The following is a 14,865-nucleotide window of genomic DNA, read 5'->3' as shown; positions in this document are numbered from 1 at the left end:
GGTTAGTTGTATTTTTCTTCGTCCTAATCTTTAAATAATTACAAACAAGCATTCACTACAAATGGTTGCATCTCTCTTCTGTAATACTAACATTGTTTGACAAGGCAAGTAGCACTTTGTCTGAAGGGGGAGTATAACAAAGGAAACTGAGTAAAGCTTGAACCCCTGATCTTATGGTCAACACCCAAACCTTCCTTTCACTCTATTATGTCTTCCATTTTTATTTATTTGTCAGAATTTATTGATTTCTTCAACAATGGAAATTCTTTGAAAAGCTAGTGCACAGAGGTTGCTGAAATACTTTTACAGTGTTAAAAAGAAAGGATATTAAAAGATTAAATCTGACTGTCTGCTTCAATGTTATTCTTGTTTTTCGTTTTTGATATAACAATATGTTTGTCAAAGAAATGATTAATTCTTACCTTCAGACTTTTATACCAATATTTTTCAACATTTTTTTGATTGATGGCACCCTCAAATTTCTTTCTTTATTTCTTTTACTATTTCTTTCAAAATTGTATTCTTATTCTATCAGTGTTTTTAATCTGCTAATGTTTGTGTTGCATATCTGACAATCATGACCACCCACAGGAAAGTAGGAAAAGTACCATTTTATATTTCTGTTACACCTCTCCACATCCACCTTTTTTTCTGGAAATATTTTAGGTTTAGCGGCATGCCTAACCGTATACTGTGACACTTCATTTCTATCCTACCCTCTGCTATTCCTTGCCAAATTCCATGACACCCTCGTTCTATTGCAACCATAAGCAATGTAGCTAACATAAAAGTGCTTACAAATAGCATCACCGACACCTCTATGGGAAAACCTGCCTGATGGTTCTTGCCAAATTTCAGTAATCCGACATATTTTGTATTCTTCCTCCATGTTGCAGGATGACAGGTACGGGTGAGAATCTGAGTCACAGAACTAAGGAATTGTGAACTGAAGGAAATAATGATGGCTTTCTTTGATGAGCACAGGTATTTGTTCCTGATGGAGATTCACAAGCTGTTCAAATAGATTTCTTTAACCCTTTTATTATCATGTTTCTGTTGGAATAGATTGCTTTCTTTGTTTCAAATTGTATGAAAATAATGAAATGTTTAGTGAAGTAGCTGTCATTTTTTAAATTGGTGTTTTAACATGAAATTTTGATGGATGATTTTAATTTGTATCATAGAACCAGGGTTGACATCACAAGGGATAAAACATTGGAAAAACAGATTATCAGGGGCAATATGGAAATAAGGCAGTGATGGGCAGCTACACACTGGTTGTTGGTAAGTAGACTGAATAGAAAAACGAAATGAAAGACATAAGGGCAGGATGGGAGAAAGTGATGCAGTGGAGATAGGATGAGAGAAAAAGGAGCAACAGAATTATAGAGAGAGAGAGAGAGAGAGAGAAAGAGAGAGGGAGAGAGCATTGTGTGCCATATACTCAGTTACAAATTTGTTGTTTCTATCTATTTTTAGCTACATTAATGAAGACTATTTAGATTTATTTCCTTTGATTAAAGACATTGTGAAGCAGTAAAGTTGTTTAACCTCAGGTTAATTCTGTTAATTAAAGTTGTCCTTGACAACTATAATTAAAGTTGTCTTTGACCACTTAGTCTTTTATTTAGTATAGTGTATCTAGGACTACATCATCCAGTGTATAACTATTTTTTTTTTAAAGACAGTATTGTGATTTGTGGGAGGTTTTGAACAAGTTGACTGACCACATAAAGGGTCCTGTATTGGTTAGTAAGGTTTGGATTTGTGATCTGTTGATGTGTACTGAAGTACTTTAACTACCAACCACTGTACACAAAAACAAATAAAGAGTAACTATGTATATACCTTTTCAATGTATATTTACTTTTTTGAGTGTTGGGCCTCACTGGGGCAATGACAAATGACCGAGACCTTTGGTAATATGCTGTGCTTGAGTAGAAGACCCATCAAGCCAAGTGATGGCGGATACTGGTGTTATGCAATAGGCGCCCATGCCGGTAGGATGTAGAAGCACCCGTTACAGTCTTGGAGTGGTTGGCGTTAGGAAGGGTATCCAGCTGTAGGAACCATACCAGATTATCCTGGAGTTTGGTGCAGGCCCTCAGCTTACCAGCCCTGGTCAAACTATCCATCCCATGCCAACATAGACAACGGACATTAAACAATGATAATGAATGTATAAAGTGATCTGAATTAAAATGTTTCTTCAAAATTTCATGCTAATTTATATTTCAAGCATCAGCTTAATAACGGCAGTTATTTTACTAAATTCTTCATTAGGGAAAGTAGACAAGGGTTTAGAAAGACGAGGAAAGGCTGAGGATTGCTGATGAAGAAAAGTGTACATGAAGAATATGCAGCACCAAGACATGGTTTGCAGACAGCATGCACTTTTTCAAATGCAGACAATGCTGCTTACATGTGGGTTTCTGGTGGAAGTCAGTTTGCGATTGAGTAAGACCATTTCCTAAAACTCAGCAAGTCCATACAAACATTCAAAGAATCCAAGAAGTTGCGTGAATTTAGTGTTGCACCACACTGAAGCCACTTCTCAGTGCAGCCAGTTATAAAACCAGTGGCACAACAGGTTAAGATAACCTGAAACCAACTGTACTTCAGGTCTTTTATTTCTTTTTATGAGTTTATATTCTAGAAAAAAATTTTAATGAGAACTAGTGATTCTTCATTCGCAGTGGTTCACACACTAAATAATCCTTAGATGAGACTCTAACAGGTGCTACTACTCAGGGTTAAACCAGTACAAGACTTTCCATATACAGATCACCCATGATTACACAAGACTTATGGATGCCTCTTCATACATGATATAGCAAATACACCCCCCCCCCCCTCTCTCTCTCTCTCCCTCCCCCCACAGTTTATATGGTGCTTATGATTCACGTTAATGATTTTCTTGTTAGGCTTGTGTTTCCCTTTTCTCAAACTAAGAACGGGAAAGGCAAGTACCTGGTATTTCCCTTCCCCACCATCGAACCCTTTTGGGATGCAGTGAATTTGGGGGTGGAGTGGGTGGTGGTTGTGCAAGGTTAGTGGAGGTGATTTTTTTATTTGTTTTGTTTTTTTGTTGAAAGTTGAACAGCAGTACAATCACGCTTGTTTGTGATAAGTAAATATTGATTGATTGATCGATTGATTCGATGGCATAGTGTCAAGATTGAAACGCTGATGCAATTTTGTTTATAAAAAAAAAAAAAGCCTCCCTCCCCCCCCCAACCTCTACTTAGTTTATAGTGAATTTGTAAAACAAGTATTTTGCAAAACATACATAAGGAAACTATAAAACCTGTCTAGTTTTGTTTTAGATTTTAAAACATGTTTTAGTAATGTTTTTTGTTTGCTTGTCATTTTTTTTTTCCTTATCAAAATTAAAGTGTTCTTTGATTTGTCTGTTGTTTGATTTTTAAACCAATCGCGCATTTTTAGTTTTAGGGGAAAACAACAACAACAAAAAAAAAATCCAGATTTTTGTTATTTGTACATGTGTATTCTGTATGTTTTTCGGAGTGATTAATTTGTTTCTGAAGAAGGTAGTTGTTGCAGCTAACAGTGACATGTTGCGATTTTAATTGTATCGGATGGAATGTAGAAAACCTGACTTTGTGAAGTGAAAATTTAATTTATTACAAAACATGTTAGGAATTCTACAAATGATTGAAATATTTCATCAAAAAGTGCTGTTCATTTTGTTGTAAAAGAAAATCAAAGTAAAACAGTATTGATTGATATGTATGTAGATAGAACTAGTTTTATGGAGAAAAGGAAAATTAACTTTGATAATCTGCGATAATTAAGATGAGTTGAATTTTAAAAAAAAAATCATAGTTTCTATAATTACCAGAAAATTGCCGATGTTTAGAAATTTTGGGATGGGGCTGGAGTTATCAAAAAAAAAAAATAATTGCTTTAGCAATTAGCAGTAGTAGACTTGCATGTGTGCACAGGTGGTCATTAATGGCTCTCTGTTTATTATGAAAGCTGAGAAGAGAATTTCTCTCATGTTGGTGTTGACAATAGACACACCCAACCTGCTCGATCAAAGCATTTGATGATAAATAGGAAGGGAATCCATGGTAATTTAGATCTTATGCAGTAGAGTAAAGGTTTGTGGCTTAGTGGTTAGGCTGCTGCATTCATGATTGCAAGATTGCGGTTTCAATTGCTGGACTAGGTGGTGTACTGTGTTCTTGAACGAAACACTTCACGTCATGTTATTCTGTAGTCAGTTCAACATCTGATGTTTGGCACACCATGCTCCTGCACTGGCAATGTTGATTTGGTGGAGGGCGTGAGCTAATGTACAGCATGACCATGTGATCATTGTAAACCAATCACCTGTACAGGTTGATCAGCAAGTGATTGCAGAACTCACATCTGTTGTTAACGACAGATGAGAGTTCATTATTGTAAGGGACGCTTTCATTTACATCAACAAAAGAATGAATGAGACCTCAATATTATGTAAATAGAGAAATTTATCTGTAATATAATATGTGACAATTATTTGGATGTCGGTGGGGGGGGGGGCGGAAACCTACTCTGGCATCTCGTCAGTTATTAAGACAATCAAAAAATGCTATGTAAATGACTGTAAGTCCCCTTTGTTTAACGGTCATTTTCATAGCATTTTTTGATTATCTTAATAATTGATGAGATGCCGGAACACATTTCCACCCCGACATATGGCAACTGAATAATTATCACACATTATATTACAGATATATATATATATATATATATATATATATATAAATAAACATACATACTCACACACATGCATGTGCGAGACAGGTTTCCCCACAATTTCTGTCTATGAAATTCACTCAGGAGACAATGGTCACCCTGAGATTACAGTAGAAGACACTTGCTCGTGGTGCTGTGTAGTGGGACTGAACATGAAGCCTCATGGCTGCAGAACAACCTTCTTAACCACACAGCCATGCCTGTGAGCATCATGTATTTTTCTTTGATTATTCTCAGGAGATGGTCTTGATTTAATCAGGACTTAGTTGGCCAATGCAGTTGTAGTTGCAGCAACATTAATCATAAAAGGCCATTGTTGTTAAATATTCAGTCAGCTCTGATTAAGCAGGATTATTGATGAAGGGCATTTTATCAGTTTTTTTTTATTCAGTCACAGTGTATCTAGGACTATAATGTTTAGTGTTTTTTTAAAACTGTACAGTGTAATTTTGAATGAGATTTGGCTATTATATCTAGCAGGTTAAGCAATTGTGTAAAAGCTCCCTATTGGCTGTGGTTTTGTTACATATAAAATCAACTCTCATGTGATCATTGTCATCTTATGAAATGAACTGTCATGTGATCATTGTCGTCTCTGAAACCATCTACCATGTGAGATTTTCACTTAATGATATCAACTGTCATGTGATGTCACTTATGATATCAACTGTCATGTGACATTGCCATCTATGTTATCAACTGTTCATGTGACATTGTCACTGATATCAACTGTTCATGTGATACTGCCATCTATGAGATCAACTGTTCATGTGACATTGTCACTGGTGATATCAACTGTTCATGTAACATTGTCATTTATGATATCAACTGTTCATATGATACTGCCATCTGTGATATCAACTGTTCATGTGACATTGTCATCTGTGATATCTTCTGTTCATGTGAGATTGTCACTAAATGATACCAGCTGTCATGTGATATTGTCACCTTTGATATCAAGTATTTTGTGCCATTGCCAGCTATGAAATCAGTGATCACATGATGTTGTCATTTAGATTTTGTATGTGATTTGACCAAAATTTCCCTTTCAAATTTTCACAGATCAAAATCATTGTTTATGTGTATTGGTGACTCTGTATGTGTGTGTTTCTTTTTGTGTTATTAATTTAATAATCAGAAATGTTTTGATAATTAAAGTCTTAAATGTCTTTTCATTCAACGAATTTTTGTTATATTCTTTCATCTTCTCATCTAATAAGATTTGTTTATTAATTTTATTTCATTTTGTTTACTTTTATTCTGTATTCTCAGCGTTTCTTTTTATCTTTCTTTTTGATAATAATTTCATTATTGGCTTTCTCACTTTATTATTTTTCATGTCCAACTTTTAGCAGAAATAAATTTCATTTTGCTCTCATTTTGCTTTCCTATCTCAAATGAATTTACCAAAAAAATTCTGTAATTCCTCAAGAATCAATTCTTTTGTCACCTTTTTTGTTCTCTTTTATTCCTGTTATTTTTTAAATATTTTTCTTTTTCATTTGTTTCTCCACTTTTTTCTCATCTTTTTTTCTCTAACTTTGTCTTTTATCTTTTACTTGTTTCAGTCATTAGACTGTGGCCATGCTGGGGCACCACCTTGAATGATTTTTAGTCGAATGAATCAACCTTAGCACTTATTTTATTTTTTTTGTTTTAAAGCCCGGTACCTATTCTGTCGGTCTTACTGAACTGCTAAGTTATAGGGACATAAACACACCAACATTGGTTGTCAGGTAGTGTTGGAGGACAAACAGACAGAAAGATACACATCTAAATGTACATATAAGCACACACACACACACACATGTGCGCAATGGGCTTCTTTCAGTTTCCGTCTATCAAATCCACCAATGAGGCTTTGATTGACCTGAGGCTGTAGTAGAACACTTGCCCAAGGTGCCATGTAGTGGGACTGAACCCGGAACCATATGGTTGGGAAGCAAGCTTCTTACCACAGTCATGCCTGCACATCTTGTTTCTTTTCTTTCTTTTACATCATTCATTCTCTTTCCTTGTCTTCTTTCAGTTTTTTCCCTTTCGTTTTTTTTCCTTATTGTTGTTGTTGTCGTTAAAGAACTTCAGTGTTACAACGGAAATATCAAAATTCCTTCAGCTTGGACTGACTTGGGATTGGAAGCTTCTAGGTAGTCTGTGGCCTTGAGATGTTCCTTGAGTAAATTCGGTAAAGTTATTTGCATTCCATTCATTCAGAATATGGTTCCACATTCCAGAACACTGCTCTGTCCCCTTCTTGTCGCTTTCTTTCTTTTCTTTTTCTCCCCTTCTATTTTACACTTATTAGCATAATTGTGTGGTTAAGAAGTTTGCTTTCCCAACCACATGGTCTCAGGTTCATTCACGCTGTGAATTACATTAGGCATGTGTTTTACCTGGCCAACCAAAGTCTTGGGAGTGGATTTGGTAGACAGAAACTGAAGGAAGCCCATATATATAATCTTCATCATCATCATCATCATTTAACTTCCGTTTTCCATGCTGGCATGGGTTGGATGACTTGACAGGGGCTGGCAAGTCGGAGAGCTGCACCAGAATCCAATTGTCTGTTTTGGCAAGGTTTCTTTGGTTGGATGCCCTTCCTAATGCCAACCACTTTGCAGAGTGTACTGGGTGCTTTTTATGTGGCCCCCTAGCATAGGTACTTATGTGGTACCAGCATGGGTATTTTTTGTGTGACACCAGCACACATATAAAATCAACTATATATATATATATATATATATATATCATCACCATTTAATGTCCATGGTCCATGCTGGCATGGGTTGGACCACTTGATAGGAACTAGCAAGTTCAACCACTCTACAGAGTGTACTGGGTGTTTTGTATATGGCACCTTAGGTTTAGAATCCTAATTCTGTTGTGGTGGGCAGATCTTCTAGAGTACAGCAATGTGCTGCATTTCTCGGTCCTTTCTCCTCTTCGTATGACTCAGCATTTCGAGATCAGCCTTCAAAATTTCTTCCCATATCTTCCTGGGTCTCCCTCTTCCACAACTTTCCTCTGCTTTAAGTAATTGCTACTTCTTCATGCAACTGCCCTCATCCATCCCACATCACATAACCAAACCAGCACAGCCTCCTTCCTTTCTGCATCTAATTCCTCCATTGCCCAAATTCTCTCTCAATGCACCAATGCTCTGTTGCACATGCACACTGGCATCACACATCCAGCAAAACATACCAGCTTCATTCCTCTCCATCCGTTTCATGTCCTCTGCGTTCAGGGCCCACATCTCACTACCATGCAGCATTGCATTTCATACACATGCATCATACAATCTTCCTTTCACTCAGAGAAAGAGAGAGGGGGGAGGGGGGAGAGAGAGAGAGGGAGAGAGAGAGAGAGAGAGAGAGAGAGAGAGAGAGAGAGAGAGAGAGAGAGACCTTTGGTTGCCAACAGAGGTTAAAGTCTTCTAGCAATTACACTTTTCATATAACCTCCTCCACTGCTAATTATGTCACCTGGGTAGCAAAACTTATCTACATCTTCCAGAGAGCCACCAGGACATTTAAGGAAATCATTTTCCCGTGTATCTGTGGTCTTCATGACTTCCTTATATCTTCCACATACAAACGCTACTTTCTCTGACTTGCATTTCACTTGGCTTGATGAATCTTCTTCTCAAGTACAGTTCCTCTATGAGGTTTAACGTTCAAAAGGTGCTTTCTATATGCCACTGGCACGGGTGCTAGTTATGCGACACTGGCATCGACCACACACACACACACGTATGTATGTATATATGAGTGTGTATGTGTTTCTTTGTTTTGACATAGTGTGATGGTCGTAAATGAATGCCATTGTTATACAAGCAGTGTCATTCATTTCCGATCTTCTGCAAAAACATGTCTAGCCAGGAGGAAATATTACCTTGCTTGGAAGCAAGTGAGGGTTGGCAACAAAAAAGGGGCATCTGGTTGTAGAAAATCTGCCTTAATAAACTCTGTCCAACGCATGCAAGCACGGAAAAGTGGACGTCAAATGACAATGATGGCAGTGATTTTTTTTTTTTTTTAATAGGTTACTTGTACTTCATTCTGATACAATCAGATGTTACATGTGTCTTGAAAACAAAAACAAAAACAAAAATCTAATCCCCCCCCCCTTCCTTGATCAAAACCAAAAACAAAACGAAATTAATCTTTCACCCAGCAGATTAACATTAAGATGCTTTCAAGCAGTTTAAGAATTAGTGTATTCTTCCATCAAACTTAAATCAAACATCATTAAAACTTCGTTAAATCTGTGATTGCCAATTGTCCATTTTATTGGATTATGATTTTCAGTTTTGCTCTTATTGCATGCAACGTTCACTAATACAATCAGTAGATTAACCAAAGATGAATGATTATAATAATGATATTGAGCAAGTATTTCGTATTTAATCAACTACATTGATGTGCTTGCTTCATTGATTTTTAGCCTTGTTTACACTTTGTTTATTTTATTTGTTTCCATTAATTTCTGCGGTGGTTAAAAATAATATTGAAAATTTAATTTAAATTAATATTCATATAGAAAAAAAGAACCCCCCCCCCAAAAAAACAAGATATAAAATTAGGCATTTTATTAAGATTTTCCTCTCAGATAAATTTCGCTGTAGTTGGTATTTATTGACTGTAGTTGCCAGTTATCTCTTCACAGTATCTGCTCTGCCTGTGTTTAAACTGTTTTCCATCGTAGCTATTATTTATTGCATATTTTCTCTATGCGTGCTGTTTGTTATCTTTCGGTGACCATCTCAGATGGTTTCATTATCCATCTTTGAGCCACAGGGATTCCTTGGACAAGTTGCTTAATTCCAGCTTCTGTAGATTTTCAATGATGGTAGATAGATCTTTCTATTTACAGAATGCTGAGATCTATTACGATTATTCATCATCATCATCATCATCATCATTCACCATCCACTTTTCCTTGCTTGCATGGATCAGACACAGAATTTGTTGAATCAGATTTTCTATGGGGTTGGATGCCTTTCCTGTTGCTAACCCTCATCTGTTTCCAAGCAAGCTAATATTACCCCATGACCACCCATGTTTTTCACAGAAAGTGATACTCTTTTACAAATACACATACATATATAATCATTTATGAGAGGCTTCTTTCAGTTTCCATCTATCACATCCGCTCACTAAGCTTTGCCTAGTCTGGAGCTCATAGTAGGAGACACTTGCCCAAGGTGTCCTGTATTGGGATTGAACTTGAGGCCATATTTTGAGGGGCTTCTTTTATTTGTTTCAGTCATTTGACTGTGGCCATGCTGGGGCAACACTTGAAAACTTACTAGTTGAATGAATTGGCCCTAATACTTACTGTTTTTAAAAGCCTTGTACTTATTCTCTTGGTCTTTATTTGTTGAACTGCCAAGTTATGGGGACAAGAACACAAGTGGTGGTGACACACACACACACAAACATACGATGGGCTTCTTTCAGTTTCCGTCTGCCAAATTCACTCAAGGCTTTGGTTGGCCCGAGGCTATAGTCAAAGACACTTGTCCAAGGTGCCACGCAATGTGACTGAACCCAGAACCATGTGGTTGGGAAGCAAGCTTCTTATTTCTTTACTGCCCACAAGGGGCTACACACAGAGGGGACAAGCAAGGACATACAAACGGATTAAGTCGATTATATCGACCCCAGTATATAACTGGTACGTATTTAATCGACCCCGAAAGGATGAAAGGCAAAGTCGACCTCGGCGGAATTTGAACTCAGAACGTAACGGCTGACGAAATATCACCAAGCATTTCGCCCGGCGTCCTATCGTTTCTGCCAGCTCACCGCCTTACCACACAGCCACATCTGCTTGCTTATATTTTTTTTCTTAAGTTGAAGATAAAAGCTCCTTAGCCGGCAATCTAATAACTTATTGATCATGTCCCTATTATTTTCCCTGTATCTGCTATTAATTCATTGTATGTTATTCTTTGATAATATCTGGTGTTACACTCGGCTATTCTACCGATTCTCATGACGGCTGTTTGAAAGAGATGCTCTCTACGGAAGATATCAACTGCATCTATTACAGTTGGATGTCCCACCACAAAGATTAGCTTATCCGCTGCGGCTTTTCACAGGGACATAGTGTTTATTCATTTATTTATTTGTTCTGTGACTGCAGGTTGGAGATAACTGAAAGAGGTTAGTAAAGTTAACGACCGGTTCCAACTGTTTGAGGTTAATATTATGAAGGTGGAGGAGTTCCCAGATGCCTGCAGTTATGGAGAAGAAAGATTAAATAAAATGTTTAACACAAGATCTGAGAGGTGTGATACCAGTGTAGGTAACTGCCATCGGAGAATGAAAGTTAAGTGCACGAGATGCATCTAAATGGATTGGTTATTAAGTTAGGCGTTGGAAAGATTAGAGGCCATTGTGTTAATAGTGGATGATGATTATTTTATGTGCTTCATAGAAAGGAATATCAATTACATTTGGTGTTGCGTAATCTCTCCAGAGTCTATCAGACCTACTTATCGCTCGTCTCTCATCTAATGCTATTGATTTCTTGTTTCTTGTTTTTTTTGTTTTTTGTTTTTTTTTTTTTCAGCCTGTAAATTTTATTGATCTTATATCTCAAAAGGTGTTAATTTTTACCTTTTGAGAATTATTGACCATGTGAAATGCTGTTGAATTTCATTCCTCTCCTCCACCCACACTTCAACCTCTGCTACGAATTATTAAGCACATTTGATGTTTCTGAATATTTTAAGGTATGTCAGTGTGTGTGTGAGAGAGAGAGAGAGAGAGAGAGAGAGAGAGAAGGGAAGAGAGACAAGGTGAGAAAGAGAAGGGGGGAGAGAGAGAAAGAGCGCATGCGTATGTGTGTGTGAGTGAAAGAGAGAAACAGAGAGACAGAGTGCATGTGTGTGTGTGTGTGAGTGAGTGAGGGCATGTGAGTGTGAGAGTATGTCAGCATGTGTGTGTGTGTATGTGTGAGAGAGAGAAGGTGAGAGAGAGAAAGAGAAGGGAAGAGAGAGGGAGAGAGAGAAAGAGTACAAGTGTATGTGTATGTGAGTGAAAGAGAGAAACAGAGAGAGAGACAGAGTGTGTGTGTGTGTGTGTGTGTGTGTGTGAATGAGGGCGTGTGAGAGTATGTCAGCATGTGTGTGTGAGGGTGTGTAAGTGTTGGAGTATGTGAGTGTGTGTGTGAGCATGTGTGTGCCTGTGTGTTGTTACATTTCGTCTTCATTTCTTGTAGCAATCATTTTCCAAATTTCTATTTCCCTCTTTCTGCAGACTATCGGCCAGAATTCAATGATCACTATGTACACATCAATCAACCAATCATTCTTTTAGCTCTATGCATTTTGGTTTCAGCCTATGTGTGCTTTAGAGTAGGAATCTTTAAAAGTTGCCAAGTTCAATCCATCTCTAAGCATCACCATTTTTGATCTACTTAGAATGTTAACAGCTGGAGCGCAAATTAACGTAGCCGTAAAAATTACCTGGAATGGTGGTAATGATTTCATGGACAGGTATTAATGGCTGTACAATAAAGGGGAAATGGAAAATACTGATATTACCTTTTTCAAGATGAAAAGAAAAGTTTTTAAAAAACACCTTGTGAACACAATTATTGGTAGTTTGAAATCCTTGGAGCTACTCGACTCATATATTGAGCTGTGTGAATAAAGAATAAAATGATATCGGATCAAAAAACTTTCTGCCGTATAAATCAACTTGATTGATTTATGTATATAACTGTTTGGTGCATAGACACCGGCAAATACATGCTGTGATTTGAACTTATAATCCATATGTTGGTACTCGTTTATGCTATCCATGCCTTTATTTCTGAGTAATTTTGGGCCTTGTGGAAGCAAAGTGGTTGAGTACCTTTTGAGTGTTGGGCTTCATGGAAGCGAGGTGGGTGAGTTCCTTCTGAGCATTGAGCCTCACAGAAGTGAGGTGGTTGAGTTCCTTTTGAGCATTGGGCCTCACGGAGGCGAGGTGACTGAGTTCTTTTTGAGTGTTGAGTGTCACGGATCAATGACCAAGACCTTTGGTATTATGTCATGCTGGAGAAGATCGATCAAGCTGAGCAGAATCACAGTTGTGACATACTGGTGTCACGCAAATTGGCACCTGTGCCGGTGGCATCTAAATGTACCCCGGTGTCACGTAAATGGCACCCATACCGGTGGCATGTAGAAGCACTCACTACACTCACAGAGTGGTTGGTGTTAGGAAGGGCATCCAGCTGTAGAAAACCGTGCCAAATCAGACTAGAGTCTGGTGCAGCCTTCCAGAGTGCCAGCCCAGTCAAACTGTCCAACCCATGCCAGCCTGGACAACGGACGTTAAATGATGATGACAATGATTATCTGTAAGCACAAGTCTTTGAGAATCCTTAAAATATAAGATTATCCATTATCAGTTATCTAATCCCAGTTTCACCAATTTTTACAGGGCACAGCTTGTGGTGTACTTTGTTAGCATGCCAGGCAGAAAGTTTAGTGCCGTTTCTTCCAGCAATTTACATTCTGAGTTCAAATTCTGCTGAGGTCGAATTTGCCTTTCATTATTTTGGGGGTGGATAAAAAAGTACAAATCCTGCTGGTACTGCTAAACTTTCTAAAAATCAATGAGTATTTTATTAATTAACAGGTACATAAAAAACACCACTTAAGAGTGGCCATTGCCAGTACCGCCTGACTGGCCCTCGGAGTGGTTGGCGTTAGGAAGAGCATCCAGCTGTAGAAACTCTGCCAAATCAGATTGGAGCCTGGTGCAGCCATCTGGTTCGCCAGTCCTCAGTCAAATTGTCCAACCCATGCTAGCATGGAAGGCGGACGTTAAATGATGATGATGATGTGATCAATGTAATTTTGTTGCCTTGTGCCAAAGTAAGAATTCTTTTAGCATTGAACATACACCTGCTCAAACCTGGGGTTAAATAACAAAGACATTCCAGCCTTGATCATCTCATCTTTTACCTCAGACACTGTCTATCTAGGACTATTTTATCCTAGGTGTTTCATCGTTTTGTCGTTTAACCCTTTGCCTCTCCAAAGTGTTATTTTAAGTTTGTCCTAAACCTCCAGGTTCGCTTTTAGTTTTTTTAGCCCTTGTTTCATACATTCCAATCAATATAAGGCTTCCCTTTCACAGATCCCAAATTACTCTGTTGGTTGCCAAAAATTGGGAATCTGTATCATATAGGATGCATAGCTGCTAAGGAAATATGGCAAAGGGTTAAGCTGCTTATGTGCAATTATTGGAGATTTGACTGCTATTTCTAGCAGATCAAGAGACCACATAGGGGCTCAGTTATTTGCTTCTATAGAAGAGAGGATGAATAATGGTGAAATAGTGAAAGCAGTGGAGCATTGAACTAAATGTCTGGAAGTATTTAGTTACGTTCCCCAACATTTTTAAGTTCAAACCCTACAGAGGTTAGTAAACCGAATACAGAACATGATTCAAACAATTAGACTAAATACCAATGTGTCATCTTTTACCAATCTATGCAATCCACATTATTATCTCTACTGTAATTAATCTCCACTAGTTAATTAAGTGGGATTAATTAAGTGGGATTAATTAAGTGGTCCAAGTCATTAGACTAATTTCAAATCTTTTTTGGGAACAGCAATACCACTTCGGTTGTACTAGGAATGTACTTGGAAAGGACACACCAATCCCATCATCATCATCGTCACCATCATCATTATCATCATCATTTAACGTCCACTTTTTCATGCTTGCATGGGTCAGATGGAATTTAGAGAGGCAGATGTTGTAGTGTTGGATGCCTTTCATGTGTTTCCAAGCTGGGTAATATTTTCCCATATGGTTAGTCCCCATTACTCTGCAAGGGGCATAGGACTAGTTTCCTGGTTTCTCTGGCAGCGGACATTAAACGATGATGATATTCTTCACTGGATGGGACCCTGGTCTGTCGCAGGATGACTCATATTTGCCAGCTGAGTGGACTGGGGTAATGTGAAATGAAGTGTGTTGCTCAAGAAAACATCGCATCACCTGGTTCAAGAATTGAAACCACAATCTTCCAATCAACACCCTATCCACTAAGCCAGTGGTTCTCAAAGTGGGTGGTACTGTCCCC

At 37.9% G+C, this 14,865-nt stretch overlaps 1 protein-coding gene across 6 annotated transcripts in view; it reads left to right on the top strand.

The window, feature by feature from the left end:
• The window catches only part of LOC106881496 (uncharacterized), a 145,235-nt gene that overhangs the window by 34,516 nt on the left and 95,854 nt on the right, over positions 1 to 14,865 (top strand). For 3 of the 6 annotated variants that reach the window (XM_089350220.1, XM_089350221.1, XM_089350222.1), the window contains exon 2: positions 1,185 to 1,284. The exons of the other annotated variants lie outside the window; for them this stretch is intronic. The gene's annotated coding sequence lies outside the window, so the exon portion shown is untranslated. The remainder of the gene's footprint in view (positions 1 to 1,184; positions 1,285 to 14,865) is intronic. 6 annotated transcript variants of the gene reach the window in all.

This window comes from Octopus bimaculoides, chromosome 4 (assembly GCF_046866305.1).
Source record: "Octopus bimaculoides isolate indiv1 chromosome 4, ASM4686630v1, whole genome shotgun sequence".
Taxonomy (NCBI): Eukaryota; Metazoa; Mollusca; class Cephalopoda; order Octopoda; family Octopodidae; genus Octopus; species Octopus bimaculoides.
The sequence above is the reverse complement of the archived record's forward strand: the minus strand, read 5'-3'. Positions and strand labels throughout refer to the sequence as shown.